This window comes from Sceloporus undulatus, chromosome 1 (assembly GCF_019175285.1).
Source record: "Sceloporus undulatus isolate JIND9_A2432 ecotype Alabama chromosome 1, SceUnd_v1.1, whole genome shotgun sequence".
Classification (NCBI taxonomy): domain Eukaryota; kingdom Metazoa; phylum Chordata; class Lepidosauria; order Squamata; family Phrynosomatidae; genus Sceloporus; species Sceloporus undulatus.
In genome coordinates this window covers 57,252,941-57,268,823 of record NC_056522.1, presented here as the reverse complement: position 1 = coordinate 57,268,823, position 15,883 = coordinate 57,252,941, and the positions used below count along the sequence as shown (strand labels likewise).

The window sequence follows — 15,883 nt, the reverse complement described above, 5'->3', positions numbered from 1 at the left end:
GCGGCGACGTGTGGCAGTGGTGCGTGCATGCCATTGTTTCTTCTGGTGCATGGCTCCAGAAGAAGCGGTGCTGCTTTCAGCATATGCTGAAAGCAGCGTATAATGCACCCACATATGAAGCGGGCACACTGTACTCTCCTTGATAACCATAATGTGGACAGAAGAACTGAATGACTATCTCAGTGGGGAGAATGACATATTTTCACATTCCTAATAGAAATACCTTTAGTGTGGAGCAAAAACTACTAAGAAGCTGCATCTGGTTGAAGAACAGGTCCTCCCTATCCACTCGCCCACCCCACCGAAGCCTGTTTGCTTGTCTTGCAGAATTCAACTGAAATTATTAAAAATTAAGCAAAAGCTCTTTTCATATTATCATCCTGTTGTGCCTGCATGCTGACTTTCTGAAAACATGAAAAAAAGCTCTATATAAGCAGCGGTATGAGGCGATAGAATGGATTGCATCACTTCAGGTTCATGAACCATATTTTCACTGGTTTAAAACCTCCCTACAGACAGCCAACTAGATGAATGAAGACCAGAATCACACCCTCACTCTAAGATGTGCTAGGGGTGGTGTGTGTGTGTATACTTACGTTAGTGAACTTTCAGAGGTGATCTCCTTTGCCCAAAGCCTGAAGAGATATAATCCAATCTGCCTCATCAGGATTCTTCTACAGTACTTTATTTCCAGTGTATTCAGATGAATGTTTACAGATTGGATTAAAGAGAACAAATGTTGGAAACTGGCCATTAGGTGCTTTCGCCTTGATTGCAGTGGAATATGAAAATATTTTGAGACACACGTTTTCAGACATTGAATTCACCTTGATATTATCATTGATACCTTGAAACATGATATTAGAATGTCTAGTTGCCCTTCCCAAGCAAATACTGTACTTATGTTCTTTCTGTTCATACATACAATCTTGGCCTGCCTGATCAAAGCTTGATAATTGCCTTTTCCTTGGTCAGTCAATGGAAACTTTCTAGAGCAAAGCAAAAATGAAGAATATCTCTGGACTCTGCTGACTGCAGCTACTTGGGTTGGGGGCAGACAATATCTGATCCAAAAATAATGGAGACTGTTCCTTTAGATTTGTAGTAGTAGTTTTGTTACAGTGCCAAGATACTGAAAGCTAAACAGGAAAAATAAAATGTGAGTCTTACTTGCTACTCATTTGCACCAAAATGACATTAAGGACCAGAATTTGCTGACCAAATCCTGCAAAGTAGTGGTTGATGTGTTTTAGCTTATATCTGTATTTTAACATCATAAAAGTAACTGCCTGTAGTTTTCATGAACCTAATAGCTGCCAACCTACTGTTTTGTTAGGTGTGCTCATATCCTGAAGTGGGTACTATAAATTTGAGGAAACAGCTGCTCCTCTCTGAACTCGCCATACTTATATTGAGTAAGCTCTTCTATGAACAACAAGGCTCATTTGAAAATTTCCCCTGTTTCTTTAAAGCCTGATTACCTTAAGCTTTAATTTCCTGTCACAACCTGTTTTCTTCCATAGCTGTGCAGCAACATGATGAATCTGGAGGCAACTGAGTGGTGTTTGGAACAGTGATAGTCTATAGTTGATAATGTTTACAAAAGGCTTTAGAACGGGAGGTCCTAAACAAATTTAAGACAGTAATTCTCAGTGCAGTAAAATAAGAGATGATTTAATGGTAGACTGTGATAATACATATGAGGTGAAAATAGAACAGTTTTAACCAGCAGAGAAACTGAGCAATTCTGAAAAAGTTTCCCTGGACTAGTTTCCATGAAATAGTAAGAAATGTTTTGGATGGATTCTTCCTCCAAGCTTTTAAATGGAAAGCTTAATAGCCAAATCTGTGAAGGGTTCCATGGTAATGCTTAAGCTTGTCAAAGTAAATTATTTTAAGGAGGGCTTGTTGGTGAGCTCAGTTGTTAATGGCCAGTTTGTTATCTTCAACTAGGACCTCTCTCATGGTTAGTCATTTGCATGGAACACATAGTGATTAGTGAGAGATCCTGTTTTTGTTCAGAGTCAGTCTGTGTCTCTATGATGTTTATCACACTATGCTCTTAAAGAGGTACTATTCCAGTGTGACTCCTCTAGCTGCCTCCTGTTGCATGCTGGGATTGGCAGTTTTAAGGAGGGGTATTTAGAATTCTCAGGCAGAGAAGTTCAGAGCATAGTGTGATAAACATCTATGTGTGTGTCTGTGTGTGCGTGCAGATGTGCACACACTTTTAAGTTGCCTGTGGACTTATGGTGACCTCATGAAATTAATAGGGTTTTCTTAGGTAAGGGATACCTAGTGGTGGGTTTGCTACTTCCTTCCCCTGAAATACTATATAGCCTATGCATTTGGTATTCATTGGCAGTCTCCCATAGTCCAATGCTGCTTAAACTGAAGGAAGAAGGTAGTAGAGTGAAGCTGTCATGGGTGATATTTGGATTTGTCTCTCTAGGTTATCAGAATGAAAGAAATCTCTTTTGGATTTCCAGAGAGAGCAAGCCTTAGCCTCAACTCGGAATATACCAGTATTAACCAGGCAGTCTTCTGTATACTGGTTAACTATTCTTCCTCAACCCATCACTGTGGGTGACTCTGGATTAAGGAAAATCTATAGTTAAGTCTTATTTGTCTTATCAAATTTATCTAAAATTTGATTCATCTACATGAGTGAGCTGCAGCGCTGCATAAAACAAAGTATGAGGCAGCAGCAGAAGGCATAGTGCAAACCAGCACTTAAACCTCTTCTTAACAGCGAGGAGCGCCTGTTATCAGCTTTGGCTGATACGCCAGTTGTGCCCCTACCTGGAGCAGCTAGAAATGGTTTTACATGCCCTAGTAACCTCTCGTCTTGATTTCTGTAATGTGTTCTACATGGGGCAACCCTTGTGCCGCATCTGAAAGCTTCAATTGATACAAAACATGGCAGCCAGACTGGTCACCAGAAAATCTAGGTCTGACCACTAGCTGCCTATTAGCTTCCGGGCACAGTACAAGGTGTTGGTTATTACCTATAATGCCCTACATGGCTTGTGTCCAGTCTACTTGAAAGAACGCCTCCTCCCATTTAATCCTTCCTGTACACTCCGTTCCTACGGGAAAAAATTTTTACAACCAAGAAAGACCAGACTGGTGGTGACCTCCCAGAGATCTTTTTCTGCTAAAACTTGGAATGATTGGTGCGGAGAGAGAATGTTGGGTGTGTTTTCCCACCCCTGGACCATCTTCTCCCTCGGCGGGACAGCAGAAGAGCATTGAGAGTGGCTATAAAGCCAAACCCCGGAACACCAGCCTCACCAGTGGCGCGGAGAGAGAGTGTTGGATGTGTTTTCCCACCCCCGGACCATCTTCTCCCTCGGCAGGATGGCAGGAGAGCATTGGGAGTGGCTATAAAGCCAAGCCCCGGAACACCAGCCTCACCGGCGGTGCGGGGAGAGAGTGTTGGATGTGTTTTCCCACACCCGGACCATCTTCTCCCTCGGCAGGACCGGCTATAAAACCAAGCCCCAGAACACCAGCCTCACCAGCGGTGCGGGTTTTTCATTATTTAGAGAATTTGAAATGTGATTTTATATGTTTACAAGAGTCACACATCAGGAAAGTAGAGACACATTATTTAAAGAATCTTAAATTAAGAGAATGTTTTGTTGCAGCTTCAGTTAAAAGGGAAAAAGGGGTGGCTATATATATTAATTCTAGATTAGAAGCAACTGAAGTTTTAAACGACCCAAAGAGCCATTATGTGGGTATTTTAACTAATATACATGAATATAAAACCTTAATTTTAGGAGTATATGCCCCAAATGAGAAAAAAAGAAGGATTCTATCAAAAATTATTGAATAAGGTGAAAAAGATTTCTTTTGATGCAGTTATTTTATTAGGCGACTGGAACGGTGTGTGGGAACCTAGTATAGACAGACTCTCTGTTTAAAAAAATCAAGCCAAAACAAGGCAAATTGCCTAAAAGCTTTTTTGATTTAGTAGATTTCTGTGCAGTACATGATATATGGGGATTAAAAAATCCATCTGCTAAAGATTATACAGTGGAATCTCGCCATACGCGGGAGATCCGTTCCGGATCCCGCCGCGTATGGCGATTTCCGCCTGTGCTCGAGCCCCATTGTAAACAATGGGGCTCGTGCACAGCGGTGCAGAGGTGCGCGGGGCGCAACGGCCGCGCGCCCATTCAACTGAACGGGATGCGCCGCCCCTTCTGCCCCGTGCGCGCCCAGCGTCTTGAGCGCGTACGCTCAAAGCCACTTATAAAAAGGCCGCGTATGCGGAGGCCCCACTGTACTTTTTTTTTTCAAATGTACATAACTCATGGGCCAGATTAGATTTCTTTCTAATCTCATCTATTTTTTTTGCCCAAAGGTAAAACAAGTTGACATATTTCCAGCTATAATCTCAGATCATAGACCCATTGTTATGGAAATGTGGTTGAGTAATCAGAATTATGATTGGAGACTGAACAAGACTTTACCATATGATGAAAAAATTGCAACACAGGCAAAAATAGAAATAATTAATTATTTCAAAGAAAATCTAAATGGGGAAGTAACGATTGATAAAGTATGGGATGCAATGAAACCAGTCATGCGAGGTTTTTTTATTTTAAAAGGCACGGAAAAGAGAAAAAAGAAATAAATAAAAAAATTGGGAATCTACAAGAACAATTAAGAAATAAAGAAAAACAATTGCAAACTATTGTATTAGATAAAGAGATACAAAGGGACATTAAAATAATACAAAATCAAATATCTCAGTTACTAGCGGACCAATTAAACAAAAATTTAAATTTATAAATCAAAAGTATTTCGAATCAGCAAACAAACCAGGTAGATTCTTGGCTTATAAATTAAGGAAACAACAGCAATTGAAACAAATTTTGAAAATTAAAAGGATATTGTTTATGATAAAGTGAAATAAAAAAATCTTTGTTAACTATTGCACTCAATTATTCAAAAAAAAAAGTTACACAGATAATTATGTTATTCAGAAATACTTAGATAATAAAAGGATTGCAGAAATTTCTAAGGACCAAAAAGATCTACTAAATAAAGAGATAACTCAACAAGAGGTAAGAGAGGCAATTAAGCAAAGCAAAACTGGGAAGGCCACTGGTCCTGATGGCTTCCCAGCCGAATTTTATAAAACTTTTATAGAGGAACTAAGAGCTCCCATGCAAAAAACGATGAATAATATTCTATTGGGAAAAATACCAGATTCCTGGTCTGATTCCAACACTACTTTGATCCCAAAACAGGATAAAGACAATCTTGATCCTAAAAATTATCGTCCAATAGCTTTGCTTAATGCTGACTACAAAATATTTGCGACTATATTAGCTGCTAGATTAAAAAAAATATTAAAAGACTGGATTAGTCAGGATCAAAGAGGTTTCTTACCAGGTAGGAAAATGAAGGATAATGTAAGATCTCTACTAAATATAATTGAGTATCACGGAAAAAAATTCGGGAATAAATTAGCCCTGGTTTTTCTGGATTTTGAAAAAGCTTTTGATCGAGTTAATTGGTCATTTTTAAAAGAAATAACAAAAAAATGAATATAGGACAAAATTTTCAATGTTGGATCGATCAGATCTACACCAAACAACAAACCAGTCTAATAATAAATGGAAAAAAATCTAAAAAAAATTAAATCTTTAAAGGTACCAGACAGGGATGTCCACTCTCTCCCCTTTTGTTCATTTCAATTTTGGAAGTACTTACCAATACGATTAAAAATGATATGAGTATATATGGGGTAAAAATTAAAGGGAAAGAGACAAAGCTCAAAGCCTATGCAGATGACCTGGTTCTTACACTGTCAAATCCAATTGATCATATCCCTAAATTAAACAAAATTTTAGCGCAATTTGGTGACATATCCGGACTTGTGGTTAATAAAGATAAAACTTCTATTCTTGTGATGAATCTAAACAATCTAGAAAAATATAATTTGGAAATGATATCTAATTATGGAATTAAAGAAAAAATAAAATATTTAGGTATTTGGTTGTCAACAAAAAATGTAGATCTTTATAACAACAATTATCTTAAGGTTTGGCAAGACATTAAAAATGACCTCCAGTGATGGGGGGAATTGGGTTTGTCATGGCTCGGAAAAGTTGCCACAATCAAAATGAAAGTTTTAACAAAGATCATGTTTTTATTTCAAACCATCCCCATCATAATCAATGTAAAACCATTTACACAGTGGAATAAAGACATCACCAGATTCATTTGCAGAGGGAAAAAACGGTGTGTCAGATTTAAGATTATGCAGGATGATGTTAAAAGAGGTGGACTGGGACTCCCTAATTTAAAACTTTATTTTTATGCCTGTTGCTTTGACTGGTTAATTGAATGGTTTAAGATAGATAATAGAGATCTTTTGAATTGGGAAATGGGTGGTGTACTATATGATGTGCATGCATATCTTTTTTAATGAAAAAGTTAAGATAAATAATGCATTCATTAACCATTGTATTAGGAAGCCCTTATTTAGAGCATGGTGCAAATTTAAGCCTCTGATCTATAAAAAATTGCCATTTTGGGTTTCAATAAATGAGGCCTTTCATAAAAAGGATGAAATGTACAAAGATAAATGGTTAACTTACAAAGATCTGGTTAAAATAGACAAAACTACTAATGCTCTAAAATTAAAAACCCAGGATGAATTGACAGCGGAAGGAATTGTTTCAAATTGGTTCTTATATAGACAAATTAAAGAAAGGTTTAACTGTGACAACAATCAAGTGGGAGTGAAAGTAGATAATGTAGATTTTGATAAAATCATTTTTGATGAGAAACAAACAAAAAAAATCTCGTTGTTCTATAAGTACTTTGTTAAAATAGAAATGCACAAGGAATATGTGAAACCCTCCATGATTAAATGGGCCCAGGATTTAAAATTTTTTTTACCCTTAGAACAGGGGGAAAACGTGGTCTAAAAGATTAAAACATATAGTATGTGTTGAAATAAGAGAGAATTATTACAAAATGCAAAACAGATGGTACCTCACACCAACAAAATTAGCAAAAATATATAACAATAATAAAACATTATGTTGGAAATGTGAAAAAACACCGGGATCATTTGTACACATGTGGTGGTACTGTGAATGTGCAAAAAAATACTGGACCCAAATTCATGGAAAAATACAAAATATATTGGGGTGTCAGATTAAATTAGAACCAAAATGTTATCTATTAAATATGATCTCTGATTCCAATATAGAAGATAAATTCGGTGTACTTCTATTTTATATGATTTCAGCAGCTCGGATAGTATGGGCATCTCAATGGAAAGGGAAAAAACATCTTACATGGGAAGATTGGTTAATGAAACTATTGAAGTTTATGGAACTGGATAAACTTACTTGCTTGATTAGAGGAAGAAACTGGTGTAAAAGGAAGAAATGTTGGGAATCATTAATAAATTATGTTAAGGTGGAAAAGATATCCACTTATTTTGTTTGGTAAAATCAAGTATATATTTTTATAAGATAAGTACGTATAGAAACTGACGTTTACTCAATAGCAGAGTATTATGAGTATGAAATAAGAAATACGTTTTAGAATAATAGGAATACAAAACGGCAAGTAGAGAATAAAACAAAATGAAATATGTATTAATGTATGAAAACTCTCATATCACAAACTATTGGACTTTATAAGGAAGCTTCTGTTGTGTATGTATTGTAATGTATTGTGGTTTTGTTTGTGTAATCAATGTTACTATGTGCGTATGTTTTAATGAATAAAATGTAATTAAAAAAATTATAAATAAATAAATAAAGCTTGGAATGATCTGCTGGAAGAGATTCACTAATTATTCTCGTTGGAGGTTTTTAAAAAAGCGACAAAAACCTTTCTCTTCTGGCACGCCTTCTCTGAGTGATAACTGCCCAGAACCGATTGTACCCGTCCTTCCTACTATATCTCCTCGTCATTTGCGGATTGTAGAATAACCTTGTAGGACTGATATATATTTTAATCATGTTTTATTATGTCAATTTTATAGTTTGTGAGGAAGGGTTGGGTCAGGGTTTTCTGGGTATTATTGTTTTTGTATTGTGTACTGCATAAATTCTGTTGTTACCCACCTCGATCCCCAAACGGAAGAGGCGGGATATTATTATTATTATTATTACTACAAAAGTTTAAAAGTTGCAGTTATACCTGCAGTTATAGTGAAGCTGTTTGTTAAGTGCTTGGCCATGTGCCATAATAAATTATTTCATTTTGTTAAGTACTGATATACTAGTTATACTTTGTTATTTGAAAAAGTAGTACTAGCCCACTAGTTATTGGTAGCAAGTTATTTCCAAGCTCTGTCCATAATCAGTAAGAGAGTAGAATATCTACATATCTACATAATGCATGGAAATCTTCTGTCCCAATGCAATTACTTACCAAGAAATTGAACAGCCTATAAGCACTCCCCTCCAACCACCACCACCACCACCACCACCACCACCACCACAACAACAACAACAACAATAATAATAATAATTATTATTATTATTAACCTTTATTTATAAAGCGCTGTAAATTTACACAGCGCTGTACATGCAATCTTTTTAATTGGACGGTTCCTTGCCATCAGGCTTACAATCTAGAAAAGATTTGAGCTATCAAAACTCAAGGTTTTCTTCAAATAAATTCATTGATTTTTAGAGGGAACCTTTCAAAGACAATTCTGTTCTGTTGAATTGTGGCTTGATGCTCAGGTTTTCATCACTGTAGAAAACCTAGTTTTCTTGTTTTATATTCACTGTTGCTTGTATCCTTGCATATGACTGTGGTTTTCTTTATGCATTTCCATGTGGCATCCTGATTCATAATTCACACAGAGCTTCCTTTGTCAGGTTTTAGAAGCCATTGGCCAGATGCTGTTAGATGCCATCAGGAAACTTCAGAGTCAAGAGGAGAGGCATGTTTGGACAAAACAACACTTTGGATCTGTAAGTACTGTACCTTATTTTAAAGGAAGTTGAATTGGGGATGTTCTTGATGTTTCCAATGATCTTACAAAGATACCATGAAATCTGTTGTTGTTTTTTAAAGAGGAGAGCAGGAGAAAGGTACTTACCTTCATATTATACTTGGTTGTCACTGCAAGATTCTTCCCACTACATGTGTTTTTAGCCTTTTTTTCTAGACACTTCATCCCCAGGTTACATATACCCAAATCTGACTGTATTTTGTGACTTTATCAACCACCTGAGTCAGCTTAATACCCCACAGATTATCTGGGGGTTTGATAGATACCTCAGCCATTCTAGCAGGAAAAATATCTCAGTTGTTATTTAAATTCCCTCATTTTTCATGAACAGCCTATCTTAATTGGTCTTTCCCCTTTGTGGAAGAAAAAGGACACTGTGGGCAGTATTTTGTTCTGGGCAATTGTTTTCAGGGCTGCATGTCTTTCCAGAAGAGCTAGGAACTTGTTAGGAAATGAACAGTTTCTGAAGATGTTGAACTCTGCACCTGATGAAAATAATCAGTTTTCTGGTGCTTAAAATGAATTATACAGGCCTGTAAGGCTCTTTCTTCCATAGTATTGGTTAGAGCTGTGCTATGGTGAGTCAACCTGTGTTCAGGGACTTGTTTGATTATCTTGGAAGAGTGTAGATCCAATTGTTACTCTACAGCCTAGGAGCAGAGTAGCTATGTTATTGTGTGCTTGTTTGTTCTGTACTAGTTGAGGCCGGAAGAAAGCACTGTAGTAAGGAAAGGGGCCAAGGAGCTTGTTGGGGCAAGGCCAATACCAGGGCATCTCAAAGGCTTGTTTCAGCAGCTCCCTAGCCCAGCATGAGCCTGGTGACTTCCTGTTCCATTATCTTCGTTTATGGCTCTCCCTTAGGGCGTGCTTTTGTACACACAAAATACCAACCCCATCACCAAGGATGAATGTTGTTGATAAGGGTGAGTAGTTGAAGGGCCAGGAAAGCCTTAAGCAAAGCATTCCACCAAACTGCATGTTTAAGTGGACATAAACCAGAATTCCGTTTGTAACCCATTGCTGTCCCTTCCTGTTCCTAATACTCTGACCATTCATGGAGTCTAATTGCAGTTGTTCCATATAGTTCCCTATATAGCATTGGATCACTTATGTTGAGAGCTGGATATGAGAGAAAAATATGCATAGTGAAGTAGTTATAAGGGCTTCCTTTTAAGAAGATAAAAGGCTGCCACTAACTTTAAAACAATTGGGAAGGCTTTTTTTTACCTTCTCTGTAATACAGTAATACAAAAATACATCTTGTAGAAATGGTGAACTACATGATCCATTTCATGAAAACCTATTTTTGCCTCCCATTTTTCCTAGTTTTATAGATCATTTTTTAAAAACTCTTGTTTTCCGATGAAAAAGTGATTAGTGCAAATTCTCATTAGTGCCCTGTAACATAAATGGGAAGATAGTTCTACCAAAGTTCTGTAGAAGCAGGGGTGGGCAATTAATGTTCCCCCCCATACTCCTGGAATGCAGTTCTTTGTTGTGGTCTCTGCATCACACATATGGATCTGCATCTTCCAGATAGCTCAGACTTCTGGCAGTAATCCTAGCCTTTCAGACCAGGGGCTCTCTAGGAGACATGTTTCTTTTCACATGGGATGGGACCTCTGGTATATACTTTTCCTTGTTTTCCTCTTCACACCAGAGTCATCACAAACACCAAGGAAGACAGTGCAAATGTCATACTCCTCACACCATGGTTCCCAAACTTCACAGGCTGTCTGGTGACAACTTTCACTGTTTTTTGAGATACCCAGTTCTTCTCTCCATCTCTCATGGTAGGATACTCCATGCAAACATGGCCACCCTCATCTTGATTGTTTTCTAAGTCCACTGTTTTTGGAGCTTTCAGCGATGTGATGTCTGCTGCCTGCAAGCAGTTGACAAAATGGGCTTCCTTTCTCTTGTTGCCTTCACTTCTGCTTATAGAGCAGACCACACCCCTTACTTTTCCTTTCATAGGGACAAGGTAGTCCTATCTTTCCTCCTAAAGCTGGTTTCCACCTTCCATCTCAACTACCCTTTGGTTATTCCAACTTTCATGCACCTTAAATGTTAGAAGGATGCTCCTATAATATATTGCTCAAACTAAAGAGTTCTGGAAGAACTCTTTATCTGTCTATGGCATGCATAAGAAGGGGACAGCAATCTTGTCTTGGCATCTCTCCCATTTGGTGGTGAATGTTTTCCACCTTGCTGGGAAACTGCTTCCACAAGGGATTAAAGCTCAATTGACTCAAGTGATGGCCATCTCAGCATCACATCCTAAAGGGATTCCTTTTCTGAAACTCTGCTGTACATCTACATGGTCACAGCCATCTACGTTCCTGTCTCATTATAGGCTAGATACTTGGTCCTGAGCCAATACAGTATTTGGTAGGGCAGTCCTGTTGTCTGTCCTGATCCACCATCCGCAGTGAGTTAGCTTGCTATTCTCCTGTATGTGTGAATCACAGAAGCGATGAAGAAGAAGCAGAAGAAGTTGTCTACCTGTAACTAATTTTTTGAGTGGTCATCTGTGCAGTCATAACCTGTTCTCCTCCCCTCTTCATGCTATCCCTTTATTCTAGGTCTACTACTGGCAGACATATGCATGGCTCATATCTGTGTGAGTGAAGGAGCAGGTTACTGCCAAAATCCACTCTAGAAGCTTTTGAAAATTTCCATGCAGGTGCAGAATGACCAATATGTGCAAGCACACAAATATCACTCGAATTACAGTTAGGCAACCTGTTTCTTCTCAACTTTCTTTAATCCTTCATCACTTCTGGATATGCTGTTATATACTCCAGATGTCAGAAGTGCCCTGGCATTTGACACCTGGCATACTCAGGCTTTTTCTAGACTTCCAAATTATCCCTGAAGATGTTATTGAAATGGGTTACTAAAATGATACACCTTACATATGAGTTTTTGAAAGTGCCTAAGCATTTCACAATCATAGTTCCATCATTTTCTGTTGCCTAAGCCTGAGTTTGTACGCAGCCACTCAACGATAGCAACAGCCACTTCAGTGGCCCTTGTGCAAGGCATCCCAATCCCAGACCTCTGAAAAGTGACTGCTTGGGCACAGGCTTCCAATTTTGGCTGGGCTGTTCTCCATATTATTATTATGTGCCTCCTTTCAGACTCTTTCTGGTATGCTTCTTAAACTTTTTTCCTATGTGTGATGTACAGAGACCCCGATGAAAAAATGAGTTACTTGCCTGTAACTAATATTCTTCACGTGCTCATTTGTGCATTCATACAAACCACCCTACCTCATCTTGGTAGCTAATAGATGGCTCCCTGTTGCTCTGCCACTTTATTAGCTGTGTGAACTGAGAATAAGTCAGCACAAAGAGGTGTTTAAAAGGAATGTGAGGTATCTGGAAGATTCTAGTCAGCTATTATATGTGTGAATGCATAGACGATATTCAAAGAACATTAGTTATAGGTAAGCAACCAATTTTTCTCATTCCTCCATCTTTGACCATCAAGTTTCTGTCATTTTTCAATTTGATGTTGCAGGATGAACATGCTTCTTTCTTGGGATCTTGGCTGGGTTGGATTCTGTTAATTAACAGAGGTTTACATTAAGCTATGCAGCATGGCAATCAGAGGTCTTCCTACTGGCAGAGGTGAAAGGAAGAATTTGGTTCCAGAAACCTCCATTTCCTATTTTAAGGAGAGAATGTTGCCAGGCTATCATGTACAAGACTACTTAGTGACATAATGGCAAACTTTAAAATTACTACCTTGAATCTGTGTATAATATGTTTAGCATTCAATAGCCTAGTCATTATGGTGGGCCTCTCAAAATACCAGATTTTTTATTTTGCTGTTACTCCAGTATGCAAGTTTTTGAAAACCACACTTACCAGTCTTACCATATTCAGAGTGTCACAAAAATAGTCTGAACAATCTGAATTTTAGGGTTATTTTCTACTTGAGAATCTGTGCTATTATTTCAGAAACAAAACAAATGTCCTGTCCTTCCAGGATCTAACTGGAACTTTGTATTTTGGGGAATGTTTGAAAACTGAAGAATCCATTTGGGACATGAAGTATTGCTAGTCATGGAGAAAGTGCTATAGATCAGCAGTGTCCTGGAGCCTACAGTGTCATGAATGTTCTTTCAGCTGGAAAAGAAGGGATGGCAATGGTCTCCATGCTAAGTAGTCTTTCTTTTCTTCACTTTTCAAGGTCAGTGGACTGAATACTGCCTTTATGTGGTTTCAAACAGCAAACCAAGCTGGTAAGTACTTTAGTACCTCTGTTATAGTTCCTATAAAAGTCCAGTAGAGAATGATTACTGCACCTCTCCACACATTGACCCTGGATCAGACAGCAAGACCTAGTCACTATGAAGAAAGCAATTGATGAAGCTGCCTTATATCAGGTCAGATTGTCTGTCTGTCTCATTCTGTATTATCTCCTTTGACTGATAAAGGCTCTTAGTTATAGGGTTTTTGCATTCCCTGTTATCTGATCATTTGTACTGGAGTTGGAACTTTGTCCCTCTCAATACAGTCGCCCCTCCAAGTATGCGGACGTAGAAATCTGCGGACGTAGAAATCCACGGAGGGGTGGCTGCCATTAATCTTGATGGGGCGTGCACTTGTGGCGTGCCCCCCCCCCCCCCCCCCACAACTGTGCACCCCATTCAAGCCTATGGGTCTTGAATATGCGAGAGATTTGGAACCCATGAGGGGAACTGAAAGGGATCCCCCACGAGTTTCAAGGGGCAACTGTAGTTGGAAGTGTTAGTTGGGGAGCAAGATTTTCTTAAAATTATGTCAGTACTTTAGTGTGGTCTCTGAATAGCTGTCCTTGCCAACTTAGAGAAGAATATACAAACATTTTTTTTATTTTTATTTTTTTAATTTTGCAAACATACATTACAAAATATTAATTTTGTAGCTATTTCTTACTTGCTTTTTGCATACTTGCTGGTTTGTATTTTTGCTGCAATTTACTATAATTCCTTAATTTTTGTTTCCTATCTTGAAAAGAGAAGGATTTTTCAGAGGAAGCGGTAGCAAAAATCACATTGATTCTTCTAGAATTCTTATTAATCATTAGGCTACTAAATGTTTCACAGAAGCTGTTGGTGAGTTCAACTTTGCTTGCTGTTCCTGGATGACACTGCGGTAGCAAAGTGTTTGGTGTTGTAAATGTCTGGTTTTGAGCTCTAGTACTTTAGACATGTATTGATTTGTGCAGTGGGATACTGTAGGGAACAATTGTAGCAATACACAGTACCAGACAGTTTAAGTACAAAGGCACTGTGGCTTCTTCACCCCATGCTATTTATTTTATGAAAATCCAGGTGTTTCACAATATGAAATATTTCAGAGAATCTGCATGCCTTCCATTATCCTCATTTATCTCTTGGTCAGCTATAATTAATACAAAGGCTGAATCTTGAAGGCTCGGAAACCCATCATGAATAGTAGTTCATTTACTGCATTTTGACTCAAGGAAAATCAATCCTTATATAGGAGAAAGAAGACAGGAAACAACTTTCTTAAAATAATGGTACAGATCCATTTAGCAAAGTGTTCTCTGGAGTGTCATGTTCTGGCCCTATCTGTATCTTCCGCTGTTTCTTAATACTCTTTTAGAATAACTTCTCAGCCTGTTCAGTCCTGACTTATTTTTGTTATGAGCACACCTTTTCATTTCTCTTTAGCCCTTATTGTGCAGTTTTCATTAGGTATGTATGTTAATACCAGGTATTATTAAGTGTGATCAACATTAATTCTACTGTAATGCTTAGGAACCGAAGTCAAGAATTGTGCAAATTCGAGCAGAAGGTAGCTCCATATGCATTCTATAGAAGAGAATGGCAGGCATCACAGGTGCTGTCTACTTAGTGAAACTGCACAAGACAATGTCCCCTCTATTCTTTTGGCTACAGCATATGTTGTTTGTAGGTAACATAGCTTGTGAACTTTTCAGGGGCCAGCAGAGATAGGAAACTATTATTGGTTGGGAGCCTCCTTATTATTATTATTATTATTATTATTATTATTATTATTATTATTATTATTATTATCCTTTATAGATAAAGCGCTGTAAATTTACACAGCGCTGTACATACAATCTTTTTAATTGGACGGTTCCCTGCCCTCAGGCTTACAGTCTAAAAAGACACGACACAAAGGGAGTGGTGGTGGGGAAGGGGCCTCTCTAGTAGAATAATACATATAAAATACATAGCAATACAGGAAATGATTCAATAAAACAGGCAACAAAAGAACAACAAATAGCAAGTGACAATTATGCAATGCCTGGGAACGCTGCCCTGAACAGCATTGTACTCTGTACAACAACATTGTACTCCTGCAGGATGCTAGAGGGTTACACACACCTCCAGCCACCAGAACACTTTGCATCAGCCCCACTCACTCCCTGCTGTACTCCCATCTTGGATTTTTTTTTTTAAAAAAAAAATAGAATTCAAAAGCCACTGGGGGGGTGAGGGTGGGAAGCAACTTAGGTACGTTTTGTGGGTCGCTGGGCTATTTTCGGTGCAGAAGAGACCTTTTTATAATGAGGAAGTAACTTGGAAACCAGCTTACAGCTTTTTCCCTTGTTAAACACAGGCTTCTTTTTGGCCCTGAACAGTCTGAGAAGATGCAAAGCACAGTAAAATTGCTTCCCCCATTTTTCAGGGAAAAGCTTTTTTTGAGGAAAAGGTTGGATGAGGGACAAGGAGCTCTGGAAAGCATGTGTGGACTATGGGACACACTTTCTCCACTCATGACTTAAAGGACTGCTGGAGAGCTTGATTTCTGCTGCCTTGCATAGTGTACAAGGGAGGCTTTCATGGCCAAGTTTGCATGGAGCCTCTCCAATTTCTGGAGTGAACAT

At 38.3% G+C, this 15,883-nt stretch overlaps 1 long non-coding RNA gene across 2 annotated transcripts in view; it reads left to right on the top strand.

The window, feature by feature from the left end:
* The window catches only part of LOC121930004, a 57,106-nt gene extending 43,905 nt beyond the window's left edge, over positions 1-13,201 (top strand). The window contains exons 2-3 of one of the 2 annotated variants that reach the window (XR_006103796.1): positions 8,874-8,969; positions 13,007-13,201. This is a non-coding gene — a long non-coding RNA (uncharacterized LOC121930004). Of the gene's footprint in view, positions 1-8,873; positions 8,970-10,670; positions 10,786-13,006 lie in introns of those variants that run through there. The other variant, XR_006103795.1, reaches the window with a different exon arrangement.
* Positions 13,202-15,883: the final 2,682 nt, after the last annotated feature.